The sequence below is a fragment of the Lissotriton vulgaris genome, chromosome 9 (genome assembly GCF_964263255.1).
Source record: "Lissotriton vulgaris chromosome 9, aLisVul1.2, whole genome shotgun sequence".
Taxonomy (NCBI): Eukaryota; Metazoa; Chordata; class Amphibia; order Caudata; family Salamandridae; genus Lissotriton; species Lissotriton vulgaris.
Genome location: NC_141697.1, coordinates 674801436 through 674819207, shown reverse-complemented (window position 1 = coordinate 674819207; position 17772 = coordinate 674801436).

Below are 17772 nucleotides of genomic sequence, written 5' to 3'. Positions count from 1 at the left end.
AATGGTGACGAGTTCATGAATCAGGCATGTGCTCGCTAGTGCTATTAAGTGCCTAAATGCGGTAGGGGAGATAAGCGTAGTTAACACTCACGTGTACCCGATGTAGTAGGGCATCTATAAAAGATTAGTGCGGGCATGCGTTAGTTTTTATAAACAGGTCTGCTTCTCATTGCGCGTTAAGCGCCTATGTGGATGGGTTATCCGATTTGTAGCGCATTACTTACTAGTGGTTAACGTGCTCCGTGCTCTGAAGACTGACTTCTCCGACGTTTCTCCTCCCCCTTAACCAGGAAGTGAGTGTGTGACTCCAGTGGCGGCCATGTTAGGTCGGTGAATTAGGAGGGAACGTTCGTGAGACTACGATACATCGTGGGTTATAAACATTTATACAGTGAAGCATTATTGTTATCATCAGATATACTTAGAAATTATGCAATTAAATTAAATTAAATTAAATGAACGAAATTAAATGAACTAGGTGGACAAACAGCAGCATTTCAGGAATGTCTGTAGGCGACAAGAAACACCATGAGTAGGTGCTTTATAGATAGCAAGAAAACTCCAAGCGGTTGTTCAGTCCCATGGGCTTCATGGACTGTAATTTGAAAATCCATGTCATCTCTCTCCTTAAGAGTTCTTTGTTGTTATCTATGCCTTCGTGTCTTTCAACAACTTCGAGTACCAGGAATTTAAGTTGTGAGATGTTATGTCTGGATTCTGTGAAGTGTACTGCCACATTGGATTTAGAATTTTGTGTCCTTATATTGGACTTGTGCTCGTTGATGCGAGTTTTTATTTTCCTTTCGTTCTTGCCAATGTATATCATGTCGCAGGGGCATTTGATTAGGTAAATGACGTTCTGTGTATCACATGCCGCTGTGACTCTTAATTTTATTTCGTTCCCTTTCATGGGATGATTTATGGAAGTGCCCTTAATGATGCAATTGCAATTACCGCAGTTCATGCAAGGTTGAGTGCCTTTGTAGTTGCTTTTAGTGGATGTGTTCTTATTGAGGATCTCTTTTATAGTAGCACTGCGAGTGTATGCGAAGATGGGAGGATTTGTAAAAGTGTTACCAAAGTCCTGTTCTGCAGATAGGATCGGCCAGTGTCTCAGGATGATTTTTTTGTATGCTATACTGAGCGTAGAGAACTTAGATACAAGGACCATTCTGTCATCATGTTGTTTGGTGGTTCTTGTTAACAACTTTTCTATAGAAGTTGTCCGGGCTCTTCCTGTGGCCTTTTGTATTATCCCTTCAGGATAACCTCTTTCTTGAAATCTTCTTCCCATTTCATTCAATTGTGTTTCTATTTGTGACCGTTTGGAGATGATTCTTTTCACCCGTAGCATTTCCGATGTGGGTAGGTGCTGTTTGAGTGATCCTTGGTGGAAGCTTGTGTACAAGAGAGTATTGTTTCTGTCTGTAGGTTTTCGATAGAGGTCGGTTTCAATGCCGGTTTCAGTAATGGTGATTTTTCACGTCAAGAAAGGTTATGGTTTTGTGGTTGATCTCCCACGTGAATTGTATTCTTTCATTTGCCAAGTTCAAGGCTGTCAATGATTGTATTAGGGTTTCTTCCGAATTTTTCCAGATAATAATAACGTCATCAATGTACCTGGCGTACATTTTTATGTTCTCCATCCAGGTGGGGTTGTTGTAGATGTGTTCCTCTTCGAAGAGTTTCATATAGATATTAGCATAGGTCGGTGCGGCACAATTGCCCATAGAAGTCCCGGACAGTTGGAGGTACCAGTTGTCTTCTTGTCGAAAGTAACTGTGGTAGAGCCTGAAAATCATGAATTCCATCAGGAATGTTTGCACCCCTGTTTCTATATCGCTCTCAAGGATGGCTTTCTCAATGGCTTCTATTCCCCCGTTATGGGGAATTGAGGTGTAGAGGGATCGTACATCCGCTGTACATAGGCTCAATTGTTAGTTGGTGTTGATCTCAATTTGAGCAAGTTTGATTAAGAAGTCTGTGGTATCCTGGATATAGCTTCTCATGTTCCTTACGATGGGTTGTAAATAACGGTCTATCAATTTTCCCACTGGTTCAAGGAGAGAACCCCTTGTTGAGACAATGGGCCTACAAGGGGGTCCATTAAGTTCTTGTGAATCTTGGGGATCATGGTAATTGTGGGGCTTCTTGGAAACAATTTTGTCAGGTATTTCTTAGTTCTGTCATCAATGATAGACATCTCATGTGCTTTGTTAACGATCTGAGCAAGTCTCTCTTTGAATTGGTTCATTGGGTTACTTGGGAGTTTCATATATATTTGTTCATCGTGGATGTGTTCATCCATTTTTTGTTTGTACGTGCTGGAGTTCATCACCACCAATGCGCCTCCCTTGTCTGCCTTTACACATTTGATGTGGTGTTTTTATCAATTTTTTGTAACGTGTCAAAATCCTTTTGTGTCATGTTCCTGTGTGGAGATTTATTATAGTTGAGTTTCGATATATCTTGCTTTACCAATGTTTCAAAGAGATCTATGCTCTTATGACTTGTTGGCGCTTCAAAAGTTCTAGTTGGTCTAAGTCCCGTTAGTTGGTCCGGTTTCTTGGTGGTTGGGGGAGTCACATGATCAAAGAAATGTCTCAATCTGAGTTTTTGTTTAAATTTATACGTGCTAATTTGGAGTTCTAGGTGGTTGGTCTTCGCTGTGGGTATGAAGGATGTACCTTTAGACAGTAGCTTTATTTTGTGAGGATTCATGGTGGTGTCAGAAATGTTTATGACTAGGTGTTTTTCTTCTTGTTCTTTTTCATGCTCCGCGTGTTGGATTGTGAGGTCTCTTTCTCTTTTGTTTTTTCTAAGGCCCATCCTGGGTCGTCTTGGTTGTCTTGTCCTTCCTCTAAAAAAGGAACCGCAGTAGATGGTTCTGCTGTGTTGGTGGCTTGTGTGGTTTCGTGGGTCCGTGGTTGTTCATGAGACTTGTCTCTTCTTGGTGGTCGGTTCGATGTATCACTTCCTGAGGAAGACGTGTCCGTTTGGGGGTTGAAGGGTTTATTACGTCTTCGTTGAGCATACACGTCTGCCCACGTGTATACCTCCCCAAGCTTATAATCTTGCGTGTCTCGCCTGAATTTTCTAATTTTCCGGTCGTTAATTTCTCTTGTGTGTTTCTCGATTTGTACTTTGGTGTCTTCCAAGATTTTTGTTAACTCCTCTGCGGTGGCCATGTTGGTTAGTTCAGATTCTACTTCTTTTATTTCCTTATTGAGTTCTATAAGTATGTTCGATAACTCTTGTACAATAAGTAGGATCAGGTCCAGGCTACACTTATTTAAAACGGCGTTCCATTTCTCTTGGAAGGTTTTCGAATTCTTGCATAGCGACGGTTTTAACGCTATCCGTAACCCTCTGGGAATCCGCATTGAGCGATGATATTTAAGTAGAGTGCTGGCGTGGAGCTTTTGGTTGATCTCCCGTTTGGATAAATATAGTAGTTGTCGGATACATTGTTCCTTTGTGCGGCTGGAAGTGCTCGTAGCTATATCTTCGTTGATTAAAGCGTATATGCGAGCTGTTTCTCCTTCGTCAAAAGCCAGTGTGTCAGCTCTGGCTTCCGTCGATCTGGCGATCTCATCGTACTGCATGTCTTTTGGTTTGGCGTGCTGTCCTCCAGTGGGCGGAATATTGGAATGACTACAAAAAGTTGGTTGGGGGGCGCACAGCGGGTTGTGTTGAGTCTCTGTTGTGTTTCTTTCAAGGTTGGGTGCTACATACAGGTGGTGTGTCCGTCCGGCACACGTTTATGATACATGTAGTTACTGTGTCACCATGTGACTTGGTGACATCCCTGTGTTTTGGGCAAACCTTTGGTGCTCGGGCAAGCAAGCTTCCACAATAAAGGTTGTTTTCACAATTTATTCATGTGTCATCATTAGTTTCATTATGTAAGGTTTCTTGTTCTTATATTGCATATTATGCATTTTCGAAACGGCTCCAATGCATTTGGGGTGGTATACCCTTCGTCAGGGAGCTTCTGTAAACAACAGTAAAAGATATACTAAGAGGGGGTTCATGCATATGAGTATGATTATCGTAGCATGCAGGTGGGGTTGGTGAGGTGAGTGACCAGTTCTAGTTGCGGTGTGATCGAGGTTACTGTTTGAAAAAAGTAGTGTGCTTTGCGTGTTTGAACAAATAATGGTGATGAGTTCATGAATCAGGCATGTGCTCGCTAGTGCTATTAAGTGCCTAAATGCGGTAGGGGAGATAAGCGTAGTTAACACTCACGTGTACCCAGTGTAGTAGGGCATCTATAAAAGATTAGTGCGGGCATGCGCTAGTTTTTATAAACAGGTCTGCTTCTCATTGCGCGTTAAGTGCCTATGTGGATGGGTTATCCGATTTGTAGCGCATTACTTACTAGTGGTTAACGTGCTCTGTGCTCTGAAGCCTGGCTTCTCCAACGTTTCTCCTCCCCGTAAACCAGGAAGTGAGTGTGTGACACCGGCGCGAAGTGTGATAGATATAAAGATAGGACTCGAGTGGCGGCCATGTTAGGTGGGTGAATTTGGAGGGAACGTTCGTGAGACTACGATACATTGTGGGTTATAAACATTTATACAGTGAAGCATTATTGTTATCATCAGATATACTTAGAAATTATGCAAGGAAATTAAATTAAATTAAATGAACGAAATTAAATGAACTAGGTGGACAAACAGCAGCATTTCAGGAATGTCTGTAGGCGACAAGAAGCACCATGAGTAGGTGCTTTATAGATAGCAAGAAAATTCCAAGCGGTCATCCAGTCCCATGGGCTTCATGGACTGTAATTTGAAAATCCATGTCATCTCTCTCCTTAAGAGTTCTTTGTTGTTATCTATGCCTTCGTGTCTTTCAACAACTTCGAGTACCAGGAATTTAAGTTGTGAGATGTTTTGTCTGGATTCTGTGAAGTGTACTGCCACATTGGATTTAGAATTTTGTGTCCTTATATTGGACTTGTGCTCGTTGATGCGAGTTTTTATTTTCCTTTCGGTCTTGCCAATGTATATCATGCCGCAGGGGCATTTGATTAGGTAAATGACGTTCTGTGTGTCACATGTCGCGGTGACTCTTAATTTTATTTCGTTCCCTTTCATGGGATGATTTATGGAAGTGCCCTTAATGATGCAATTGCAATTACCGCAGTTTATGCAAGGTTGAGTGCCTTTGTAGTTGCTTTTAGTGGATGTGTTCTTATTGAGGATCTCTTTTATATTAGTACTGCGAGTGTATGCGAAGATGGGAGGATTTGTAAAAGTGTTACCAAAGTCCTGTTCTGCAGATAGGATCGGCCAGTGTCTCAGGATGATTTTTTTGTATGCTATACTGAGCGTAGAGAACTTAGATACTAGGACCATTCTGTCATCATGTTGTCTGGTGGTTCTTGTTAACAACTTTTCTTTAGAAGTTGTCTGGGCTCTTCCTGTGGCCTTTTGTATTATCCCTTCAGGATAACCTCTTTCTTGAAATCTTCTTCCCATTTCATTCAATCGTGTTTCTATTTGTGTATAGATGATTCTTTTCACCTGTAGCATTTGCGATGTGGGTAGGTGCTGTTTGAGTGATCCTTGGTGGAAGCTTGTGTACAAGAGAGTATTGTTTCTGTCTGTAGGTTTTCGATAGAGGTCGGTTTCAACGCTGGTTTCAGTAAAGGTGATTTTGACGTCAAGAAAGGTTATGATTTTGTGGTTGATCTCCCACGTGAATTGTATTCTTTCATTTGCCAAGTTCAAGGCTGTCAATGATTGTATTAGGGTTTCTTCCGAATTTTTCCAGATAATAAAAACGTCATCAATGTACCTGGCGCACATTTTTATGTTCTCCATCCAGGTGGGGTTGTTGTAGATGTGTTCCTCTTCGAAGAGTTTCATATAGATATTAGCATAGGTCGGTGCGGCACAATTGCCCATAGAAGTCCCGGACAGTTGGAGGTACCAGTTGTCTTCTTGTCAAAAGTACCTGTGGTAGAGCGTGAAAATCATTAATTCCATCAGGAATGTTTGCATCCCTGTTTCTATATAGCTCTCAAGGATGGCTTTCTCAATGGCTTCTATTCCCTCGTTATGGGGAATTGAGGTGTAGAGGGATCGTACATCCGCTGTACATAGGATCAATTGTTGGTTGGTGTTGATCTCAATTTGAGCAAGTTTGATTAAGAAGTCTGTGGTATCCTGGAGGATCCTCACTCAGCCCCACCCTCTTCAACGTATACATGAGCCCCCTCGCGGCCATCGCCCGCCAACACAACCTCAACATCATCTCTTACGCGGATGACACTCAACTAATCCTTTCTCTCACCAATGACCCCAGCACCGCCAAAACTAACCTACACGAAGGAATGAAAGAGGTTGCCGAATGGATGAAACAAAGCCGTCTGAAACTGAACTCAGACAAAACAGAAGTCCTCATCTTAGGTACATCCCCCTCTGCATGGGACGACTCTTGGTGGCCGGAAGCCCTTGGTAAAGCACCCATCCCGACAGACCACGCACGGAACCTAGGCGTGATCCTGGATTCCTCACTTTCAATGAACAGACAAATCAGCGCCGTATCCTCTTCCTGCTTCAACATTCTCCGCATGCTCAGGAAAACATTTCGCTGGATCCCCACCGAAACAAGGAAAACAGTCACCCATGCTCTAGTCACGAGCCGACTGGACTACGGAAACACCCTCTACGCAGGTACTACCGCTAAACTCCAGAAGAAACTCCAACGAATCCAAAACGCCTCAGCCAGGATCATATTAGACATCCCGCGCAACGAACACATCTCTGGCCACCTGAAAGACCTCCACTGGCTACCCGTCAATAAGAGAATCACTTTCCGACTGCTAACCCACGCACACAAATCACTCTACGACATCGGACCAGAATGCCTCAACTCACGACTGTCCTTCTACACCCCCTCCCGCCAACTACGTTCTTCCAGCCAAGCCCTCGCCACTGTACCTCGCATCAACAAGACCACCATGGGAGGCAGATCCTTCTCATACCTGGCTGCTAAAACATGGAACTCACTCCCCGCTTACCTTCGCCTCACCCAGAACCACCTAGCATTCAGAAAGCTACTTAAAACGTGGATATTTGACAAATAATCCTCCTCCCCTTTCTAAGCGCCTTGAGACCCTCTGGGTAGGTAGTGCGCTATATAAATTCTCTGACTTGACTTGACTTAACTGGATATAGCTTCTCATGTTCCTTACGATGGGTTTTAAATAACGGTCTATCAATTTTCCCACTGGTTCATGGAGAGAACCCCTTGTTGAGACAATGGGCCTACATGGGGGGTCCATTAAGTTCTTGTGAATCTTGGGGATCGTGGTAATTGTGGGGCTTCTTGGAAACAATTCTGTCAGGTATTTCTTAGTTCTGTCATCAATGATAGACATCTCATGTGCTTTGTTAACGATCTGAGCAAGTCTCTCTTTGAATTGGTTCGTTGGGTTACTTGGGAGTTTCATATATATTTGTTCATCGTGGATGTGTTCATTCATTTTTTGTTTGTACGTGCTGGAGTTCATCACCACCAATGCGCTTCCCTTATCTGCCTTTACACATTTGATGTGTGTGTTTTTATCAATTTTTTGTAACGTGTCAAAATCCTTTTGTGTCATGTTCCTGTGTGGAGATTTATTATAGTTGAGTTTCGATATATCTTGATTTACCAATGTTTCAAAGAGATCTATGCTCTTGTGACTTGTTGGAGCTTCAAAAGTGCTGGTTGGTCTAAGTCCCATTAGTTGGTCCGGTTTCTTGGTGGTTGGGGGAGTCACATGATCAAAGAAATGTCTCAATCTGAGTTTTCGTATAAATTTATATGTGCTAATTTGGAGTTCTAGGTGGTTGGTCTTCGCTGTGGGTATGATGGATGTACCTTTAGACAGTAGCTTTATTTCGTGAGGATTCATGGTGGTGTCAGAAATGTTTATGACTAGGTGTTTTTCTTCTTGTTCTTTTTCATGCTCCGCGTGTTGGATTTTGAGGTCTCTTTCTCTTTTGTTTTTTCTAAGGCCCCTCCTGGGTCGTCTTGGTTGGCTTGTCCTTCCTCTAAAAAAGGAACCGCAGTAGATGGTTCTGCTGTGTTGGTGGCCTGTGTGGTTTCGTGGGTCCGTGGTTGTTCATGAGACTTGTCTCTTCTTGGTGGTCGGTTCGATGTATCGCTTCCTGAGGAAGACGTGTCCGTTTGGGGGTTGAAGGGTTTATTACGTCTTCGTTGAGCATACACGTCTGCCCACGTGTATACCTCCCCAAGCTTATAATCTTGCGTGTCTCGCCTGAATTTTCTAATTTTCCGGTCGTTAATTTCTCTTGTGTGTTTCTCGATTTGTACTTTGGTGTCTTCCAAGATTTTTGTTAACTCCTCTGCGGTGGCCATGTTGGTTAGTTCAGATTCTACTTCTTTTATTTCCTTATTGAGTTCTATAAGTATGTTCGATAACTCTTGTACAATAAGTAGGATCAGGTCCAGACTACACTTATTTAAAACGGCGTTCCATTTCTCTTGGAAGGTTTTCGAATTCTTGCATAGCGACGGTTTTAACGCTATCCGTAACCCTCTGGGAATCCGCATTGAGCGACGATATTTAAGTAGAGTGCTGGCGTGGAGCTTTTGGTTGATCTCCCGTTTGGATAAATATAGTAGTTGTCAGATACATTGTTCCTTTGTGCGGCTGGAAGTGTTCGTAGCTATATCTTCGTTGATTAAAGCGTATATGCGAGCTGTTTCTCCTTCGTCAAAAGCCAGTGTGTCAGCTCTGGCTTCCGTCGATCTTGCGATCTCATCGTACTAGATGTCTTTTGGTTTGGCGTGCTGTCCTCCAGTGGGCGGAATATTGGAATGACTACAAAAAGTTGGTTGGGGGGCGCACAGCGGGTTGTGTTGAGTCTCTGTTGTGTTTCTTTCAAGGTTGGGTGCTACATACAGGTGGCGTGTCCGTCCGGCACACGTCTTTGATACATGTAGTTACTGTGTCACCATGTGACTTGGTGACATCCCTGTGTTTTGTGCACACCTTTGGTGCTCGGGCAAGCAAGCTTCCAGAATAAAGGTTGTTTTCACAATTTATTCATGTGTCATCATTAGTTTCATGATGTAAGGTTTCTTGTTCTTATATTACATATTATGCATTTTCGAAACGGCTCCAATGCATTTCGGGTGGTATACCCTTCGTCAGGGAGCTTCTGTAAACAACAGTAAAAGATATAGCTAAGAGGGGGTTCATGCATATGAGTATGATTATCGTAGCATGCAGGTGGGGTTGGTGAGGTGAGTGACTGGTTCTAATTGCGGTGTGATCGAGGTTACGGTTTGAAAAAAGTAGTGTTTTCAAATTGTGCTTTGCGTGTTTGAACAAATAATGGTGACGAGTTCATGAATCAGGCATGTGCTCGCTAGTGCTATTAAGTGCCTAAATGCGGTAGGGGAGATAAGCGTAGTTAAAACTCACGTGTACCCAGTGTAGTAGGGCATCTATAAAAGATTTGTGCGGGCATGCGTTCGTTTTTATAAACAGGTCTGCTTCTCATTGCGCGTTAAGTGCCTATGTGGATGGGTTATCCGATTTGTAGCGCATTACTTACTAGTGGTTAACGTGCTCCGTGCTCTGAAGACTGACTTCTCCGACGTTTCTCCTCCCCGTAAACCAGGAAGTGAGTGTGTGACACCGGCGCGAGGTGTGATAGATATAAAGATAGGACTCAAGTGGCGGCCATGTTAGGTGGGTGAATTTGGAGGGAACGTTCGTGAGACTACGATACATTGTGGGTTATAAACGAGCCGGCGCTGACATACAGCTACTCCTGAGGCGAAAGCCGGGGGTGATGTTCCTTGCTCATTTTGCACTTTGCTTGATTTTAAAAACAAAGCCTTGCATATTTCCACATTTGCTGATTTTAATAACAATTTGTGCTCTCATAGCTACGTAGTCGATCCTAGCTGTTTCTGGGTTTTTGAGGACACTCTCCTGCGCAGCGGAGCCAGCGCTGGCGTAGGGAGGGCCAAAACTTCGCCGCCATCACCACCCACGAGACAATAGGCCACGCCCCTTTCACGAAGCCACGCCCCTCTTCCTCCCCATAGCAATGCTCACTCCTCGGAAGCGCAGCGGACGAGCGCAGCGGGCGCGCCCTCAGCACGCCGAAGACACGCCAAAGACTAGCCCGTCTGTGCCCATCCGGGCCAGGACGGGGCACGGGGCCGAAGACTATGCTCCACCCACTCATAAATGGTAAGATCCCCATGTCAACTAAGAGCGCTACGCCCGATCACTAACACTAGGTGTACAACGCTCGAACTCCATAAACTGGAGTTACCTCCTGCCCAAACTGCAACCTTACCCTTACCATTCGCCAACCTTATCCTGACACTGCAAAGAGGCACAGGAAACGCAAACAGCGTCACATTGACGTTGAGGCACAAGAATTCTTACTTTATAGTACTAACTGCCGCTCACTACCCAAACACAAATTAGACATCTTTAACCTCCTACTGGAAGATAAACCTAGCGCTCTCTTCCTGACAGAAACGTGGCTACATGAGAGTGCTGGCCCAGACGTTGCTACTGCCCTTCCCGCCAACTATGCAATCACCAGGATAGATAGAAATAAACAACTAGGTGGCGGAATTGCAATCATTTTCAATAGAGACTTGAAATGTACGTTAGAACCAGCCGACATCCCTGACTGCGAGGCCGGCTCTTTTAAATTATCGTTGAACCCGAACTTTACGATGTCTGGCCTACTGATATACCGGCCCCCCGGTAACTCATCCCAATGGGCGTCAAATCTAGCCAATTACATCACTCCGTACTATATAGCCTCCAAAAACTTCTCACTTATCGGGGACCTTAATTTATATCTTGACGACCCCTCTATCCCTTTCTGCTCTAATTTGTTAGAGGATCTGACGGCCCTCAACCTGACCTTAGCCAACTCTGGACCTACCCATAAAGCGGGCCATTTACTTGACCCCATTATTTCTAATATCAACGAGCTAAAATGGCATGATACCATCCCCATTTGGTGGTCTGACCACCATCTAGTAAAATTTAGCATCAATATCCCACCTACTACCATTATGCAATCTGTTTTTTCAGCTACGTCCAGGAAAAACTGGAAACTACTGGACATGGCGAGACTTAACGCAGCACTCCACGAAAACCCTCCTACGAAAGGTCACAACATGGATAGCTTAGCAGTAGCTACCCAAAAATGGCTCAGTGACGCCGCGGATCACTGCTTACCCACTCCTCATATCAAAGGAAACCTACACCGTCACCCTGCCCCATGGTTTAATGACCTTTTGAAAATTGAAAAATCCAAATGCAAGGCACTTGAGCATCAATGGCGAAAAGACTACGCCCCTGACGCAAAAAAGACCTACCATGCAGCCAGAAATCTATACCACACTGCTTGTGCGAAAGCGCGAGCTCTGTTTGTCTCAAACACCATCATGGAAGCTACCAATAAGCCGAAAACTCTGTTTAATAAGGTTAAAGAACTCGCAGGTGCACAAACCACAGCGACGGCTCCCCCTCTTAATACTCTCCAATGCCAAGATCTAGCCTGTTTCTTCACCGAAAAAATTGAGAAAATCATCAGGGACATTAAAACTAACATCAATGAACCACCCCCTCTTGCTGACACGGAATATGCTCCCTCTTGTGAGAATACCCTTGAATCTTGGCCTCCCATCACGGTTAACATACTGAAAACCATTTTTAAGACCATCAAATCCGGTTCCCCCAGGGACCCGATTCCTATCAAAGTAATTAAACAACTGGACGATTGCTTCCTGGAAATCATTGTGGATACGCTCAATTCCTCGTTAGAACTTTCCACATTCCGGCCCTCTGGAAACACGCCATGATAACGCCACTTTTAAAGAAGCCCACAGCAAATCCAGTACTTCCGGCAAATTATAGACCCATATCTTTGCTCCCTGCTTTCTCCAAATGCTTAGAGAGACACGTCCACTCGGTCTTATCCACCTTTGCGGAAAACAACTCGCTCTTGCACCCTTTGCAATCGGGTTTTCGGGCTGGTTTCTCGACAGAAACAACCCTCCTAGGAGTTACAGAACATATCCGGAACCTCCTGGATAATGGTCAAACGGTCGCGCTCGTGCTCTTAGACCTGAGCGCGGCCTTTGACACCATATCCCACGAAACACTCATCAAGGCATTATACAGAAACGGTGTCCGTGGGAAAGCACTCGAATGGATCCGGTCCTTCTTGGCTCAACGGACATTCCTAATTACATCCTCCTTGGCCTGCTCCGACACTTTCAAAGCCCCTCACGGAGTGCCACAGGGATCTATCTTGAGCCCTCTGTTTTTTTAATCTTTACCTCAGACCCCTGGCCGACCTAGCAGAAAGATCCGGACTTACCCTCATGACCTACGCCAATGATTCCCAAATTATTTTTTCCCTATCAGAATCTTGCCCATCATCTCCATCTCTACTCAAATTAGGGCTTCAAAACATCCTGAATTGGATGACAAGAAATCAACTAAAGCTTAACGGAGACAAAACAGAGATTCTTCTCTTAGGGTAACAACAAGATCTCTGGAATCCATCACACTGGCCCAACCAAATGGGCAATCTTCCCACCCCAGTTACTCAAGTACGTAATTTGGGAGTCATCGTGGATAGCTCCCTCTCCATGAACCAACAGGCCAGCAAAGTTGTCGGCCTATGCCATACCATCATCAAATGGCTGAGGAAAATCCTCTGGATGCTGCCTTCCTCCACTCAAAAAACCGTAGTCAATGCCCTCATAACATCACGGCTTGACTACGGCAATATTCTGTACCTTGGTTCCAACAAAGCTGTAGTCAGTAGACTACAGCTTGTCCAAAACGCAGCTGTTAGACTATTGTGCAGAATCCCCAAAAATTTGGGAGTCTCGAGCTACCGCCGTGAACTCCACTGGCTCAGGGTAGAAAGTAGAATCCGTTTCAAAGCCCTGAACTACATGTTCAGAATCAAAGCTGTTACTGCACCCAAATACCTTCTAGCGTTGGCTCATCCTTACACTCCCAAGCGAAACCTTCGCTCACAATCAGCTGCCAACTTCTGCGTACCAAGATTCAAACTGGCAAAAATGGGAGGCAGATCTTTTGCCCACCTTGGACCATCCCTCTGGAACGCACTCCCTCCCTTCATTCGAAAGGAGGAAAACCATTCTAGGTTTAGAAGGCACGTAAAGACTTGGCTATTCGAACAATAACTAGAATAGCCAGTAATTCCTTGCCCTCATTTTGCTGTGTCTCAGCGCCGGGAAACCCTTTTTGGGTAGCTGTTGCGCCTTACAAATTTAAAAAATAAATAAACAAATAAAAATAAACATTTATACAGTGAAGCATTATTGTTATCATCAGATATACTTAGAAATTATGCAAGGAAATGAAATTAAATTAAATGAACGAAATTAAATGAACTAGGTGGACAAACAGCAGCATTTCAGGAATGTCTGTAGGCGACAAGAAGCACCATGAGTAGGTGCTTTATAGATAGCAAGAAAATTCCAAGCGGTCGTTCAGTCCCATGGGCTTCATGGACTGTAATTTGAAAATTAATGTCATCTCTCTCCTTAAGAGTTCTTTGTTGTTATCTATGCCTTCGTGTCTTTCAACAACTTCTATGGGCAATTGTGCCGCACCGACCTATGCTAATATCTATATGAAACTCTTCAAAGAGGAACACATCTACAACAACCCCACCTGGATGGAGAACATAAAAATGTACGCCAGGTACATTGATGACGTTTTTATTATCTGGAAAAATTCAGAAGAAACCCTAATACAATCATTGACAGCCTTGAACTTGGCAAATGAAAGAATACAATTCACGTGGGAGATCAACCACAAAATCATAACCTTTCTTGACGTCAAAATCACCACTACTGAAACCAGCGTTGAAACCGACCTCTATCGAAAACCTACAGACAGAAACAATACTCAAGCTTCCACCAAGGATCACTCAAACAGCACCTACCCACATCGCAAATGCTACGGGTGAAAAGAATCATCTATACACAAATAGAAACACGATTGAATGAAATGGGAAGAAGATTTCAAGAAAGAGGTTATCCTGAAGGGATAATACAAAAGGCCACAGGAAGAGCCCGGACAACTTCTAAAGAAAAGTTGTTAACAAGAACCACCAGACAACATGATGACAGAATGGTCCTTGTATCTAAGTTCTCTACGCTCAGTATAGCATACAAAAAAATCATCCTTAGACACTGGCTGATCCTATCTGCAGAACAGGACTTTGGTAACACTTTTACAAATCCTCCCATCTTCGCATACACTCGCAGTACTAATATAAAAGAGATCCTCAATAAGAACACATCCACTAAAAGCAACTACAAAGGCACTCAACCTTGCATGAACTGCGGTAATTGCAATTGCATCATTAAGGGCACTTCCATAAATCATCCCATGAAAGGGAACGAAATAAAATTAAGAGTCACCGCGACATGTGACACACAGAACGTCATTTACCTAATCAAATGCCCCTGCGGCATGATATACATTGGCAAGACCGAAAGGAAAATAAAAACTCGCATCAACGAGCACAAGTCCAATATAAGGACACAAAATTCTAAATCCAATGTGGCAGTACACTTCACAGAATCCAGACATAACATCTCACAACTTAAATTCCTGGTACTCGAAGTTGTTGAAAGACACGAAGGCATAGATAACAACAAAGAACTCTTAAGGAGAGAGATGACATGGATTTTCAAATTACAGTCCATGAAGCCCATGGGACTGAACGACCGCTTGGAATTTTCTTGCTATCTATAAAGCACCTACTCATGGTGCTTCTTGTCGCCTACAGACATTCCTGAAATGCTGCTGTTTGTCCACCTAGTTCATTTAATTTTGTTCATTTAATTTAATTTAATTTCATTGCATAATTTCTAAGTATATCTGATGATAACAATAATGCTTCACTGTATAAATGTTTATAACCCACGATGTATCGTAGTCTCACGAACGTTCCCTCCAAATTCACCCACCTAACATGGCCGCCACTCGAGTCCTATCTTTATATCTATCACACCTCGGGCCGGTGTCACACACTCACTTCCTGGTTTACGGGGAGGAGAAACGTCGGAGAAGTCAGTCTTCAGAGCACGGAGCACGTTAACCACTAGTAAGTAATGCGCTACAAATCGGGTAACCCATCCACATAGGCGCTTAACACGCAACGAGAAGCAGACATGTTTATAAAAACGAACGCATGCCCGCACTAATCTTTTATAGATGCCCTACTACACCGGGTACACGTGAGTGTTATCTACGCTTATCTCCCCTACAGCATTTAGGCACTTAATAGCACTAGCGAGCACATGCCTGATTCATGAACTCGTCACCATTATTTGTTCAAACACGCAAAGCACAAATTTAAAACACTACTTATTTCAAACCGTAACCTCGATCACACCGCAATTAGAACCGGTCACTCACCTCAGCAACCCCACCTGCATGCTACGATAATCATACTCATATACATGAACCCCCTCTTAGCTATATCTTTTACTGTTGTTTACAGAAGCTCCCTGACGAAGGGTATACCACCCGAAATGCATTGGAGCCGTTTCGAAAATGCATAATATGTAATATAAGAACAAGAAACCTTACATCATGAAACTAACGATGACACATGAATAAATTGTGAAAACAACCTTTATTGTGGAAGCTTGCTTGCCCGAGGACCAAAGGTGTGCACAAAACACAGGGATGTCCTGCTCAAGCTCAAGCTCCATACTTCAAGCTTCAGGCTTCACGCTTCACGGGCTTCGCGGGCAAACTCTTCCAGACACCAGCACAGGCCCCAACAGGAGCGGGGCTCACATTAGACTCCCGGGCAGACCCTGGGGCGCTCACACAGGGGAAAAAAATAAAAAATGAAGGTCACTGATCACAAGTCACAAGTGGGAGAAACCTCTCCATGTGAATATGGGTTTTATTGGGTTCCAGAATCCGCCTATTAAAACCAAAAGTATTTTCTGTGCACCTTTTGCACCTTCTCAAATGTGGAAAAGGTTCTGGAATCAAGGAATCTCATGCAATAATGGACCCAGTTTGTTTCCCCAATCCAGGCCCAAAATCTTTTGGTAAATTGTAACAGAGATTTTGAGACTGGTTGGGATTGGTAACTTTAAGGGCCGATAGTACCACCTCCAGTTTCTGTCCCTCTCGTATTGTGGCAGAATTAAAAATGGATAGGTGTGCTGAAACACAGCATAAGGAACATTGGACCTATAGGATGCCATAGTCAGTCCTTGTTAAAAAAAAGGCATGTGCTTTATTAGGACTAAACACCAAAGGGCAGATTTATGAAGGACTTGATCCGCCGGTGCGTCACTTTTTCCCATGTTAAAAATGACGCACCGGCGGCGCAAGGCCTTCATAAATCTGCCCCCAAATCTATACCCCCATCCATAAAATGACGCAACATGATCGTTCTGAGCTTCCGCTACTCTTATGCAATTAATTGTACCTTCTGAATCAATGGATTCTATTACTTTTACAGGCTCTTGGAATTTGTTTATCCCATGTATTTTTCCAACATGTGTCAGCATGCGGCTAGTTTACATAGCATATGTTTCATTGTTTATTTCGTAATTCCCACATAAAAACAATGTAATAATTTGTACAAGAAAATGTCATATCTGATGTAGGGTTAGTAAATTCTAGTATATCAGAAGATCTTGCTTGAAATGTTATCCGACAAACATATTGTAGCCAGAATATCGACCAAAATAATATTGTGAAGGTAAATATGCAAACGTTAGTATAGATTTATTATCCACATATAAGTACCTTGAAAATACATAGCTTTAAGGTATATATACACGTGAGTTAGAAATGTTACTATATACATTTCTTCAGACGTGATTGACTTGCTTTTAGAAATTAGCAATTTCCAAAATGTCATTTGTGCCTCCCGAGTGGGCCTCTGATTGTGTATGTGCAAAGACAGATGTCTTTATAGATGGAGTAATTTATGCCAAATCTCCTGTATTGCCGTAGATTCGTATTTTATGAGCTAGCAGAGACCTGGGCCAAGGGTCACGAATTTGAATTGAAGGTAAGAAATTACCAGGAGAGATATTAAGAGGCCATTTAAGTTGTTTAAGGAAAGCTGAATTTATGGGGTGGTGAACGTAACCGCTCCGTTTGGAATTTTTGGCAACCTATTACGGGAACATGGTTGTGTCCATGGGCGTCCGCAGAAATTTTTCCATGGGTGGGCAAAATGTAAACTGATCACCATCCTCCAACATGATGTGGACCAGGTGGCGCACATGAAACACTGGGGCGCAGAACTAGGATAGACTCAATTAAATGCCAGGAATCCAGGACATGTGACTGACCCTGCCACAGGCTAACAAACACCACCTGTAGGGAAAACGCTAAACTTTCTGACAAGGTGCTTTATCTCTGTCTGCTAGGTGTGCAGACTTCTGGGTCCTCGATCCAACACCAAACAAGGCTGTCTTCAGTACGATTCGATTTTCATCAGAATACTTTAAAAAAGCCTATGATTAAAGCACCAGATTAAATATACTGTATGCACAGTGTATGTTAGGGATTATCTGTAGCACACATATTTATCAATATTGGCTTCTTGGTGCTAGAATTCATGATAACTTTTATCCAAAGTTAAAGCACAACGTCAAAGTTAGTAATGAATAATGCAGCAATCACACACGCTAGTGATTTGACAGTGGGTGCTCCCTTTACTAGAA